This window comes from Fistularia commersonii, chromosome 3 (assembly GCF_037954325.1).
Source record: "Fistularia commersonii isolate RoL2024-O1a breed Wild chromosome 3, RoL_Fcom_v1.0, whole genome shotgun sequence".
In the NCBI taxonomy this organism is placed as follows: Eukaryota; Metazoa; Chordata; class Actinopteri; order Syngnathiformes; family Fistulariidae; genus Fistularia; species Fistularia commersonii.
This window is the reverse complement of record NC_141286.1, coordinates 13,231,000-13,244,541: the sequence shown is the minus strand read 5'-3', so window position 1 is coordinate 13,244,541 and position 13,542 is coordinate 13,231,000. Positions and strand designations below refer to the sequence as shown.

The window sequence follows — 13,542 nt, the reverse complement described above, 5'->3', positions numbered from 1 at the left end:
CCTACTGGAAGTTGACATCAACACTATGTCTGGACGGTGTGTCGTGGCTGCGATGTTGTCCGGTAAACGCAGCTGTCTTTCCAGATCAACCAAGAGTTGCAAGTCCCTTGCTGTTGAAAGCAGGCCCCCTTGTGTCTTCTTGGAGGGTTGAGGTTTCTCCCCTGCACGGACAAAGGCAATCGCCCTCTTGGTTGGCTGCTGTCCCTTGCTGATGTTGATGCCGGTGCAAATTGTGTCTGCTATTGCCCTCAGGACCTGTTCGTGGTGCAAGGGTTACCTCCCATCTCATCAAAGGCCTTTGAGCAACAACTCTGGTACTCGACAGCCACCGATCAGAGCATTCATGGATGATCTCACAGTTACCACAACATCAGTGCCTGGTTGCAGATGGCTCCTGCAAGGTCTGGATCGACTCATTACTTGGACAAGAGTGAGTTTCAAGCCCGGAAAGTCCAGGTCCTTGGTCTCAAGGAAAGGGAAGGTGATGGATCGCTTCCGATTCAGCCTCGGAGACACCACTATTCCAGCCATGTCCGAGAAACCAGTGAAGAACCTCGGAAAGCTCTTTCAAAGTCTGGACTGCCTGGGAAATTCAAGACCTGGATCTATCAGTACAACATCCTGCCTTGTCTCCTGTGGCCACTGCTGATGAAATCCCTGTTATGACTGTGGAGGGCTTTGAGAGAAAGATCAGCCAGTACCTGCGCGAGTGGCTAAGCCTGCTGCCGAGTCTGAGCAGTACTCCTCTGATTGGACAAGGGACCAATCTCCAGCCACCTTTCAGCAGTGTCACAGAGGAGTTCAAGGTCACCTGGGCCAGAGAATTCAATTGGTACTGTGGCCCAGTACCAATTGATCCATGAACCGGTACGGGTCCGCGGCTCGGGGATTGGGGACCACTGACCTATGGTGTCTAATAGAGTGGATGTGTGGGAGAGGGAATGAATGGACACATGAATAGATGACGAAAGAACCTGTTGTTATTATGCCAAGATTTTACTCGTCTGCCATTCTTGAGAATAGATTTTCTTGTCTGTGGCCTCTGAGCTACAATGAGTTTGGCCCTCCTGATCTAGCAGATAACATGAGGATATGGCAGTTTGGAGGGTCTGAGAAGATGCTATATGGGGCTTCCAAACTATTCTGTCAACAGTCTCATCAAGAGTGAAATTAAAGTCTCCACCCGCAGTTATATTTTCCTGCTGCTAGGCGGAAAGTTCATTCTTGAGAGTGTGGGACATGTTCATTCTCTCGTCACTGATGGTTGGAACGTATACATTGAGTAGGCAAAAGACAGAATCTGCTATCATCATTCACACAATCAGCAAGCGGCCTTTCACTGACTTAACAGAAGATAGAAAAATTGCATTGGCTGAGGTCTTGAGGAGGATAGCTACACCTGCACTCTTGGTGGTTCCATGGCTGAGGTAATAGGGCGCAGTGGCGGCACAGTGGCGGCGGGGGTGGCACAGCGGCAGCAGGGGTGGTGCAGCGAAAGAAGTGCACCTGACAACAATGGAAGCCTGCAACGACATCGTTCCGCCATCAATAACCGGATCACTCTCCAATTCCACAAGTAACCCTTTTGTGGCCCACATCCCCACATTCAAACCATTTCATTTGCCCTGAGGTGGTATATATATATATCACCATATAGGAAGCATCAACATGTGTCATCCTGAATGAGACATCCGGGGTTTGCAACAGCACTTCCAAAAGCATGAAAACCTGCCTCCTCAGGGACGGAACATGCCTTAGCCTAGTATCCATGCACCCCAGGCTTACTGTTTTCAAGCCACTTTAAGCAAAATAGCCAACCCTTTTGAGTTCATTTTCCAACAGTCCAATTGGAATGAATGGCGGCACACTGGAGGCAGTGATCTGTGTCACTGGTATGGACATGGGGGTTGCCTGTACAAAGGTATCGCTGATGACCACGGCACTAGCAATCAGCTTTTGGATGAGTGATTCAGTACAGAGAGAGGTAGGTGGAAAAGTGAGCCAAATGGCCCAAAAAGTTGCTTTCAATCTCCACTTCCCTCTTGCACACCCAAACCAGAAGAAGAAGAAAACATTATTTTCTGAATTACCTAAAGCATGGCAACTCATGGCCTTTGATTTTACCAGTTTATCCCACACCACTTGAATGCCCTCACCACTTGAAAAAGACAAAGTAACCTTTACTTTGATAAATATATAAATGTATATATTCCTTTCCCTTCTAGACTTTCAATATATCATTAGACCAAAAAATTCCAATCTGAATGATTGAATACTCATTTAATTAGCTCATCCAGTTTTCCACCTGCTTCTTTTTCAGTGTAAGTCAATAAGGAAAGGCCTTTTGGGTCCACTGACCCCTGCCATGTTTATGGTTCCGTAGCTTGGAAACAGTGAACTTGTGTATCAAAGATCATCTGTTTCTTTCCTCCTTAATTCATTCATACATCACAGGTAGATTCATAGTAATCACTGTGACAGCAGTGCTTTGGGAAGTGAGGCTAAAACCAGAATCTCTTCCTCATTATATGGTTCATAAAATGTTCCATCAGCTGAGTCAGTAACTTCCAGTTTAGTCCTTAGCTACTCGTGTGGGGATAAAAAACAGTTTTGTGATTTTTGCTTTTCTAGACTTTCCAAGTGTTATTGGACAAAGTTATAAATGTTTAACAGGTCTGTGTGCCGTTTTTGTGACACATGAAAAATTCACCCTTTATTTTGAGCACTCTAAATGTGAATACCGTATTTGTTGTATTGCCTCTCTGCCCTATTCTTGGGTGAATCTGAAGCATGTCAGAGTATATTTACTAATACTAATACTTATACTTGTGGAAACCTTAGACGGTCACTAGGGATTAACATGTGTCAATGAGGCTTAAGTACTGATTACACTCCATACACGTGGTGAGATATAATAACACAACAGCAAAACAAATACTTTTAACGAAGATGTCCCTGTTCACACCTGCTAAAATCCTGTCACAGGGGCTTGACATTTATTTGAAAAGTAATGCAGGATAAATCTAAGAGTGATCAGAACTCACAGACATTAAAAGCAAGTGTGACATAGCCCCCAGTGAAATACTTGAAAGAAATACACCACCTCATGGACCCTAGGGGAGTACGTAAAACTAAAACATGTACTTACACACCCACACCCACAAAATAAAACTGCAAACTGTAGTAATTTACTATTTCTATCGGGTTAGACGTGGTGCAGGATATAGAGCAATTGTCTTTGGAGCCAAACATTCTCGTTAGATTCCCGACTCTTCCTAGAGTTTTGAAGTGTTGTTGTGCAAAATAATGAACCGCTTGAGGATGGCAGCCTTCTGCTCATGGTGCATCCATGAAGGGTTAAATGTACAGAAAAAATTTCCCCACATGGATTAATAAAGGATTAAGTAAGTAATTAATAATTAAAAATACAATCTGCAACTGGCATGGGAGAGAAATAAGTTATTTACACTCAGAACCAAGGGGGCAGTGTCAAACTTTGAGACTTGATACAAGTGACTGAAAGGTTTGATCTAATTTATAGCCTGATCTGGAGACTGAGGTCTGTTTTAATTCCAGTTGCTACTTCAATTTGTATTATCTTTCTGACAATATAAACACTTTTGCACAGTTGAAGGCATGCAGTTCAATTTCATTTGGAAGCTATCAAAAAACCAATATAAGTAAAGCTAGTCAAGATAAATTGAAAATGTGTTCCTCTTTGTTCAGGTTAGACCTCAGCAGTGAATCTAACCACCTCTCCATTGCAGGCCATTGGAGTCATAGATTATTGTTGAACCAGCATTTCCACTCTGTCAGCCTGGGCCTCTGTAGTCAATTTAGATGTATAAGTATTATGGGAGTATTTTAGCCTTAACAAGCTAACTGTATCTCATAATACCATTTGTCCCCTGAGGAGACAACAGTGAACCATTGTTATCATATCCACACAGAAACAACGCAATTGTCTCATGACACATTTTCAATGTAGAACAGGTGTGTACCACATTCTTTTTTAAAATGATTCACGGAAACCCAAAATTCCCCCAGTGCCCGGCAGCAAAGGAAACATGCTCTTTACTGGACAGAACAATTGGAAAGATCAGAGGTCAATATGGGTGGCCTTCTCTCTCCATTGGTGTGAGTAGAAAGACAGATAGCCAGAGAGAAGAACGGAGAGATAGAAAGTATTGTAGCATAAAAACTCTGCTCGTCTTCTCCACAACTGCTCTTGCAGCCCAACCAAATGTTGGGAGATAATTCATGTCGAACTGTAAAGGTACCGAATATGAAATCAAAATGAATGTTTACAATGTGACTTGTCAAGCAGGCTATTGAAGATATTTCTTCATCCTGCTATTTTTCAGTTTTTGAAGCCATTTTCTGCACCTTCCCAAAGAGGCTTTTTGGTTGCATATATTTAGTGTTTCCTGAAACTTTCTGTATCAAATGCAAATAGTTGTGAAAGAGGACTATAAATCATAGCTTGCTGCATTTCTTTTAACATGTGTTGCAAATTTATCAGATATGTATCTTTCTCCATAAACTTGTTGAGAATATTTGAAAAAGAGCCATTATCGATGACAACTTCCTCAAACTTTACTTGCATTGCAAAGAAGCTTCATGTTGTATCCACTGTGATATTGGCAGTGATGAATGACATCATTTGTGCTCTGTCTCCTCAATGTCTACCAAAATGGGGATCATGTGACCCTTAAAAGGGTCATGGCCATGTAAGACCATGGATTGAAGTTGGTGCTAGCAGCTTTAGGATACTCTGAACTGTGAGCATGCCTATGCCATTTCTTTTGCATAACAGTCAATACTTTACCTTTGCCAACACAGATGATTTACAGGTTTTTAATGCAGGTAGGCATCATAGTAGAGGTTCATCACCTGTGTCCATCTTCAAGAACCAACACTCAAGCCCTATATCTGTGGAGAAAACAGCTATCATGAATAGTCAATCTGGCCGAAAGTGGTCATGAGGCTTTAAGTCCTCCATCACACATCTCAAAAAACGGGGGTCCATGTTTTGATTTAATTTGCCGTCACTGGATTTGAAAGATGTTCTGCCTCTACAGTTTCTGGGGATGGACCATGTTTGGGTTTGTTTGTCATTAGAGGGTAGGCTGAGGAGGGCTACGGCATTTGCATTTTTAGTACTTGCGTTGTAGACTGCGGTACTGCACTCTCTAGTCACAAATAGGTTGCTTTTTGTCACACTAAACAGGCCCATGAGGATCTTATGATCTGTTGGGTTATACAGCATTTTACAAACACTACACTACTCAGCACTACCTGAGTTGTCTAAATGCGAATACCCCTTTCGTAGCTGTTGATCAGGGGTCCCCAAACTTTTTCCTGCGAGGGCCAAATAACTTTTCCCTTCTCTGACAAGGGGAAGGGCCAGTTTGTAACAAAAAGTGTGACAATAGCAGAGGTGTCTAAACATAAACATTAATTGTTTTCCAGAAAGCCACACATAACCAAAAATTAACCCTTACTGGGATCTTGACAGGAAAAAAAATGACATAATTATTAATGAGATAAATAACATTATTTATGCATTAATAAAAAAAACAAACAAACTCTTCAAAATTTTCACAGAAAAAAAGGCCAAGGAACATTAACTTTCTAGTAGACACAACTGTTTGCAGCTCTCTTATATCAAATTCACTGTGAAAACCAGAAAAGCGAGCAGGCTCTGAAACCAAACTGATAAAAACACAACACATTTCACTACTAGTATTGTTGTAGAACGGATTTTATCCCAGTAGATTTCATTATGATTATATTTGTATTATTATTTGCATTGTGATTATAAAATCATAATTTATCTCTGGATTGTTCAGAGGACGGGCAAAATGTGGAGGTTGGCCATATCTGGCCCCTTGGCCATAGTTTGATGACCACTGCTGTAGATGGTGCAGTTGCACATATCTCACATATCAGCCTTCCATTCATAAATCATAAAGAAAAGTAAATATATTATGAGGGCTAGGTAAGAAATTATTGTTGTAATACATGATGTCTCAAGAACAACCAAAGACCCCCTTTATTAGCGATATCTGGATTTGGGGATTCTTTTTAGCCCTTTCTTTGTCTTCTGTCAGAAAACTGCTCCACTCTGGTGGCCCAAGTATGTTCCAATTTAGGGTTGGAAAACACATGAGGCTTCAGCAATTCTCTTCAGTGTCTTGTTAACATTTTGAAGATCCTCTACTTTTGACTGAAAATACTGATTCTTAGTGTTTCCTACCTCAGGCCGAGGGATATGGATGGCCAGTTGGCCAGTTGGTGCCCATTTTTGGTGTACGGTATAGAATGACTGTGTGGTATTACAAAAGAGACACTTCTGTTTGTTGTTTTTTTAAAGTGTGCGTCTGGGTGCATTGCTATATTTACCTGACATGACATCATTATATGTTTATAATGAGTATTCTTTGAATTTCATACAATTTCCATCCAACAACAATCAACAATAAATATAAGAACAAACAAACATCTCAGTTTTGAGTCATGACTTCACCCTTGATTACATCATAGTCAAAAACATACACACAATTGTAATATTTAAAATGAATAAAAACTTTGGCGAGTTTTGACTTCGAAGCACCTTAGTGCGTATTATACTTCATATCACTGGTCAGTGACTATATATTTATATAACATCAACTTCTCAAACAAAACTGTTGTCTATGAAAAATATTTACATTTTAATCTCTTTACATAAAGAAATAACACATCGCAGTCAATGTAACAGAGATTATGTAAAATTGGAATACACATAGTGTACCAACAGATTAACTTCCTGTTTGGAATTAGCTTTAAAGATGATGCTTGTTAGCTTTATACATAAGCCAACCGCTACTTTAAAACACTTAGTTTTGACCAATTGTTTCACAGACAAAACAACTAGATGATTATTTCACAACAAAGCAGTATACAGACTCCATATTTATTCTGTCATCCCACGCATATCTCTGAAGAAAAGATGAACTGGTGTTTTTTTAGCGCTGGTTCTATCAAGCACCATATTTTCTTGATGCTTATTGGACCAATATCTGCTTTAACACTGCATTTCCCACCAGTTTTGTTTTTCTTGTAATAGAGGCAATTTTTCCAACCCTGTACATTAAAGGGCAATGTGAGGGGTGTTATACATAATAGGATTTTCTGTGGGGGGTTACGAGATAGATGGACTTGATCCAACATTTTGTACCAGAACCATTAGATGATCAAATATTGCTTACATTCCTCATCAAGCATCACTCACTCATAAACATTTTGTAAATGTTTTATGTTTGTTAATGGAACAAACAGACGCTGAACTTGGGTGAATGGTCGCTGTTAAGGTGTAAAGCCTTGTTTACTGTATAGTCACCAAGTGTTTGTAGCCTGCCATCGACTTTGAACTGACTTTGAATATGATGTAGCCTCATACTCTCAGTTCGGCAACATCCAACTGGTCCAGCCTCTTAAGCTCCCCTGACAAATTTATCCTTTATTGTGTATGAGAAAATGTGTTTGTTGAAGTTTAGACATCGACATATATAACCTAAGAGTCTTGTCCCACTCTCATGTGCTCTATTTCCACACTATTCATGCAGTGTATGTGTCAAAAATCAGCTCCTGCCAACTGAGTCCAGGCTTTTATTTTTCTTTCTGCACATTATTTGTGCCCAATTTTCCTCTTGACATGAGGAATGCGTTTTGCATTGTTTGTTATTGCTTCTGGTGTGCGGTTCATCACCATCACCTTCCTGAGGTGGAATTTGATTTTTTTTTATCAATAATTAGCCATGTATGTTGACATCAGTTGGACCACAGAATATCCTCTCTCACAGTGGATAATCCAGTGTTATTCCAAGACTCAAGGTCCTGAGTCAACTGTTTCAACTTCACTGCAAATCAACCATTTCCAAGATAATTATTGAAGGCTCTGTGTCGCAGTGATGATTGAACGTCCATAACCAGCAGAGCAACATGTTTTGAAATGTTATTACTATTTTTTCATACAGGCATGAAGACAGTGGGATTTATCGGCTGTACTGCAATCAGCCACTTGGGGGAAATTGAGACCGTTAGCTTCACTGTTGGGGGGCTCTGATAGTGTAAATTCTCAATGTTTTTCTCTCTTCAAACAACTAATGAGGTTTGCATGTATTTCAGAATGTTTCCCGATAAATCAAAATATCCTCTTTTACCCATTAATTTACGAATGCAAAGAAACATTAAAACCTCACAATAAAAATGAAGCACAGGACACCAACCAGCTAACGACAGTGGGGGCAGCTCATGTCTAAACATTTTCCTCATCATTATAAAAGCCTTTTATTTCCTTGTGGCTTTTACTCTATATATCAGGACTGAGGTCACTGGCCCTCACATTAAAGATTCATAAAACCAGTAGCAAAGATACAGAGGATTTATGAAAGCCTCACTCTGCTTGCTTATTACTGTAAAATTGCTGATATGCCGCCGGTGCATTTTTTTTCCCTATAAATGTAAAGGAGTTGTGTTGTAACGGAGGACTATTTTGATGGCCAAACCGCCAACCTGACGAAATCTGTGGAGGGTGATTATGCATGGTAATGACGGCTGTGTGAGATATATGAGAGAGGAGAGATGGGACTAGGTGAGATAAATTCTCTGTAAATTTGGGCAGGATGGATGGGAGGGTTGGGTTGCGGAGACTCGGGGCAGAAAAGTTAAATGACCTGTATATATGTGTCGTCTTATTGTTTATGAAATGGAACTAATGGAGGTTTATCGTCCTTCGTGTGGGGAATGGAAGAATTCTGCAATTCACAAAGATTCTATATGCACATACGCTGAAGGTGTGTGTCCAATTTGTATGACTATTTGCGTCCTCTGTGCACAAGTGTGCATGCCTGTGAGTGTGTGTGTGGAAATTAATCAAAGCGGGGGCGATGATGAACAGTTTCTGTAGAATTCTGTCAAAGGTTAAGAGCTAGTTATTTTTAAGAATGACATGAATCTCGGGAAGACAGTGATTGCCTAAATGACCACTGTAATTACCAATTACTTCTTGAAGCAGAGAATATATTCACGGCATGTAGCCAGCTAAATACAGACAGGCATTAGCCCATTTACGTACTAATGCACATAATTTAGATCCTGAAAAGGGCAGATGGGAACACAATGGAAGATATAATAGATACCGTCTAATATCATTCCAAAAAGAATATTGGATTCACAGGAGATGAATATTACTTTGTGTCAGATTGTTTTTCCATAAAACATTCAAAATATATTTCATCTTTCTCGCTCGGTCCTTTCCCCTCCCTCTCCTTTGTGTGTCGGTTATTGTTAACTGCAGGCACTCAGAGATAAAGGTCCAAACTGAATTTATTTTTTGTCCCTTCAGTTTTAGAACATCTAAGGGCCAAGGGCACACACTTCAGGCAGGTTGTCCCACTTTCCTTTCTAATGTAAAATGAATTCCTAATTTTGTTTTTGTTGTAATCCAGGTCTTTGAATTACTTATTAGCTTATTTCCCCTTTTCTGTTGGATTTCAGCCAAATGTATCAAATTTGCTGTGAATAAAAGCTATTTGCATGTTTTGACCCAAACTGTAATTTATCTATTTTCCCATTTCTAATCTTTTTTTTTTTCATCATTTGCTACTGAAGAGTGGTGTGTAACTATTGTTTTTTTATTTAATTTATTAATTCATTTTCCTCTAATGAAATCAAGAAAAAGAAAATTGCAATTTTGAAAAACATAGAAAAAAAAAACATAAAAATAAATCAAACTGAATTTATAATGATGTACTGGGTGATATTGTGTGGTTTTGTCCAAAAAGATAAACAAAAAAAAATCTTAAGATATTTAAATATCTGTTTTCAGGCAATCAGAAAAGTTCACTGCCAAAAAAAGGCTGTCTGAAAGGAACAGTTTATGCCTGTCTAGTTTTAAACAGATCACTCTGTCAGACTTTGCCCCTCACTTGTCTTCTTTGCAGACATTTTGATTTCCCTCAAAATGTCTAACACACTGGCGTGTACAGTAGAGCACAACTTATGCTACAGTCAAACCAACAGTAACACCAGCACTGCTGCAGCTTCAGCTCCCTGCCCAACAAATGCACTTTAAGCCTATTATTACCAAACCATAGATGTTATGCCATATTATACTCATGAAATAACATTATGAATGTTATTTTGTGTTTAGGGGTGGAAAATGACAAGTCATTAGTTGTCGTGACAACAGGCTGGTGTCCTTGTACAGTACTACAGATGTGCTGTTTCATAATGTGTTCAGCTACCGGTTTGCCTTAAGATGCTTTACTCTTGTTGTTTGAAGTAAAGGAGAAGGTACGAGAAGAGGCGGCACAGTGGGGTCGTGGATAACTCACAGCACAACGGACCTTGGTTTGATTCCGATCAGGGACTCTGTGACACCTTTACTTTCTGTGTTTCCTGCGATTGACTGGTGGCCAGTCCAGGGTATACAGTATATAAGCATAAGAAGATGGATGGATGAGAAGGTGAAGACCAAACGGAACGTAGTCAGTGATAGTTGAAATGGAGAGTCAATCATAATGGTCATCCACAAAATTTGTAGTTAACAAAGTCAAGTGAGAAAAATAAAATTCACAGAATTAATATGGAGGAACTCATCAGTTGAAGCATAATCACTGAAATAAAGCATTGTGAGTAATCATAGTAATTTGTGTAGAAAACTCAAACTATATCAAATTCTTCTTCTTCTCCTTTTGGCTTTACCCATCAGGGGTCGCCACAGCAAATCAACCCTCTCCATCTAACCCTATTCTCTGTATCCTCCTCTTTCACACCAACTACCTTCATATCCTCTCTCACTGCGTCCATAAAGCTTCTCTTTGGTCTTCCTCTAGACCTCCTGCCTGGCAGCTCCAATTCCAGCATCCGTCTACCAATATATTCACTATCCCTCCTTTGTACATGACTGAACCATCTCAGTCTGGCTTCTCTGACCTTCTCTCCAAAACATCTAACGTGCTGTTCCTCTGATAAACTCATTCCTGATCCTATCCATCCTAGTCACTCCCAAAGAGAACCTCAACATCTTCATCTCTGCAACCTCTAGCTCTACCTCCTGTCTTTTCATCATTGTAACTGTTTCTAGGCCATACAACATCACTTGTCTCACCACTGTCTTACACACCTTTACTCTCATTTTGGCTGTCCTATCGCATAGAACCCCTGACACTATTCTTCACCCATTCCGACCTGCTTGAACCCGTCTCTTCACCTATTTTCCACACTCTCCATTGCTCTTGACTGTTGACCTTGAGTACCTGAATTCTTCCAAGTTCTTGATCTCCACTCCTTGTAGCCTCACTGTTCTCATTCACACACATATACTCTGTCTTGCTGCGACTAACTTTCATTCGTCTCCTTTCCAGTGCATACCTCCGACTCCCTAGATTTTCCTCTGCCTGTTCTCTGCTCTCACCACAGATCACAATGGCATGAAGCCATACTGCTGTTCACAAATGCTGACTTCTGCTCTCAGTCTAGCTTCCACTACTCTTTCACATAACTTCATTGTATGGCTCATTAACTTTATCCCTCTATAGTTGCCGCAATTCTGCACAAATTATTCTTAAAAAGGGGCACCTTCACACTTCGTCTCCATTCCTCAGGTATCTCCTTACTCTCTAAGATCCTGTTGAATAATCGAGTCAGAAACTCTACCGCTGCCTCGCCTAGACACTTCCACACCTGCACAGGTATATCATCAGGACCAACTGCCTTTCCACTCTTCATCCTCTTCAATGCCTACCTCAATTCACTTTTACTAATCTCTGCTACTTAGTGGTCTACAATAGTCACCTCTTCTAACCTTGCCTCTCTTTTATTTTCCACATTTATCAGCTCTTCAAAGTACTCTTGCCATCTTCCAATCACTCTTCTAGCATTAGTCAATGCATTTCCTTCTCTGTCCCTAATCACCCAGATCTGTTGTACATCCTCTCCATCTTTATCTGTCTTTTTCACCAATCTGTATAGATCAGTGTCCCCCTCCTTAGTGTCCAGCTGAGCATACTGGTCATGTTACACCCTTTGTTTAGCCTCTATCTTCACCTCATGTTGTATCTCCCTGAACTCCAGTCTGCTCTCTTCAGTCCTGTCAGTATCCCACTTCTTCTTTGCTAACTGCTTTCTTTGTATATACTCCTACACTTCCTCATTCCACCACCAAAACTCCTCATCCACTTTCCTTCCAGATGACATACCATGTAGTCACCTACCTGTATCCCTGATACCACTAGCTGTAGTTGTTCAATCATCTGGAAGCTCACCCTCACCACCCAGAGCCTTTCTCAACTCCTCCCTGAAAACCATACAACACTCCTCCCTTTTCAACTTCCACCACATTGTCCTTTGCTCTGCCTTTGTCCTCATGATCTTCCTTGTCACCAGAGTCATCCTACAAACCACCATCCTAAGCTCCCTATCCTATGGCTACACTCTCACCTACAACTACTTTGCAGTCACTGATCTCTTTCAGGTTACCTCGTCTATACAAGATATGGTCTACCTGCATGCTCCTACCTCCGCTCTTATAAGTAACCCTAGGTTCCTGTCTTTTCTGGAAAAAAGTGTTCACTACCGACATGTCCATCCTTTTTGCAAAATCTACCGCCATCTGTGCCTCTGCCTTCCTATCCTGTATACCAAATCTGCCCATCACTTCTTCATCCCCCTCAATTGGCTTCACCAACATGTCCATTGAAGTCTGCACCAATCACTACTCTCTTATCTCTGGGGATATTCTGCATCACTTCATCTAACTGATTCCAGAACTTCTCAAACTAACACCCGACCTGCGGGGCATAGCCATTAATAACATTGGCCATCACACCTTCAATTTCCAGTTTCATACTCATAAGTTTATCTGACATTCTTTTCACCTCCAGAACTTTCCTAACGAACTCCTCCTTCAAGATAACTCCTACTTCATTTCCCTTCTTTTTAGTATCATGATAGTACAACTTAAAGTCTGTTCCTGATTTTCTAGCCTTACTACCTTTTCACCTGGTCTCTTGGACACACAGTTTATCCACTTTCCTTCTCTGCACCTTGTCGACGAGCTCTCAACCTTTTCCTGTCACATTACCAATATTTGAAGTCCCTACTCTCAGTCTCACTCTTGCCTTTCCTCTTCTCTATCTGCTTCCGAACATGCCTTCCTTCTCCTTCTTTGACCTACAGTAGCCCAGTTTCCATTGGTTCCCTGTAGGTCATCGGTGCCAATGGCGGCCGTTGTTAACCCGGGCCTCGACCAATCCGGTATGATATGGTTATTGTGGTTGACTTGAATGTTTGGTTTTGGCAAACTAAAACTCAAACTATATCAAATAGATTGCCAAATGTTTTCATATACCATACCTGACTAAGGTAATTTTAAAGAAGGGAACAGTGCTTGTTCCTGACTCTTTATTCTCATGCTTTTATCTTTCTTATTATCTGAATATTTTTCACTCTTAAATCATTTGAATGTTTTTGCAGTCACTATATATCTAAAAA

At 40.5% G+C, this 13,542-nt stretch overlaps 1 pseudogene; it reads left to right on the top strand.

Moving 5' to 3' along the window:
* Window positions 1–662: 662 nt before the first annotated feature.
* Window positions 663–12,581, top strand: LOC147235574 (uncharacterized; annotated as a pseudogene).
* Window positions 12,582–13,542: the final 961 nt, after the last annotated feature.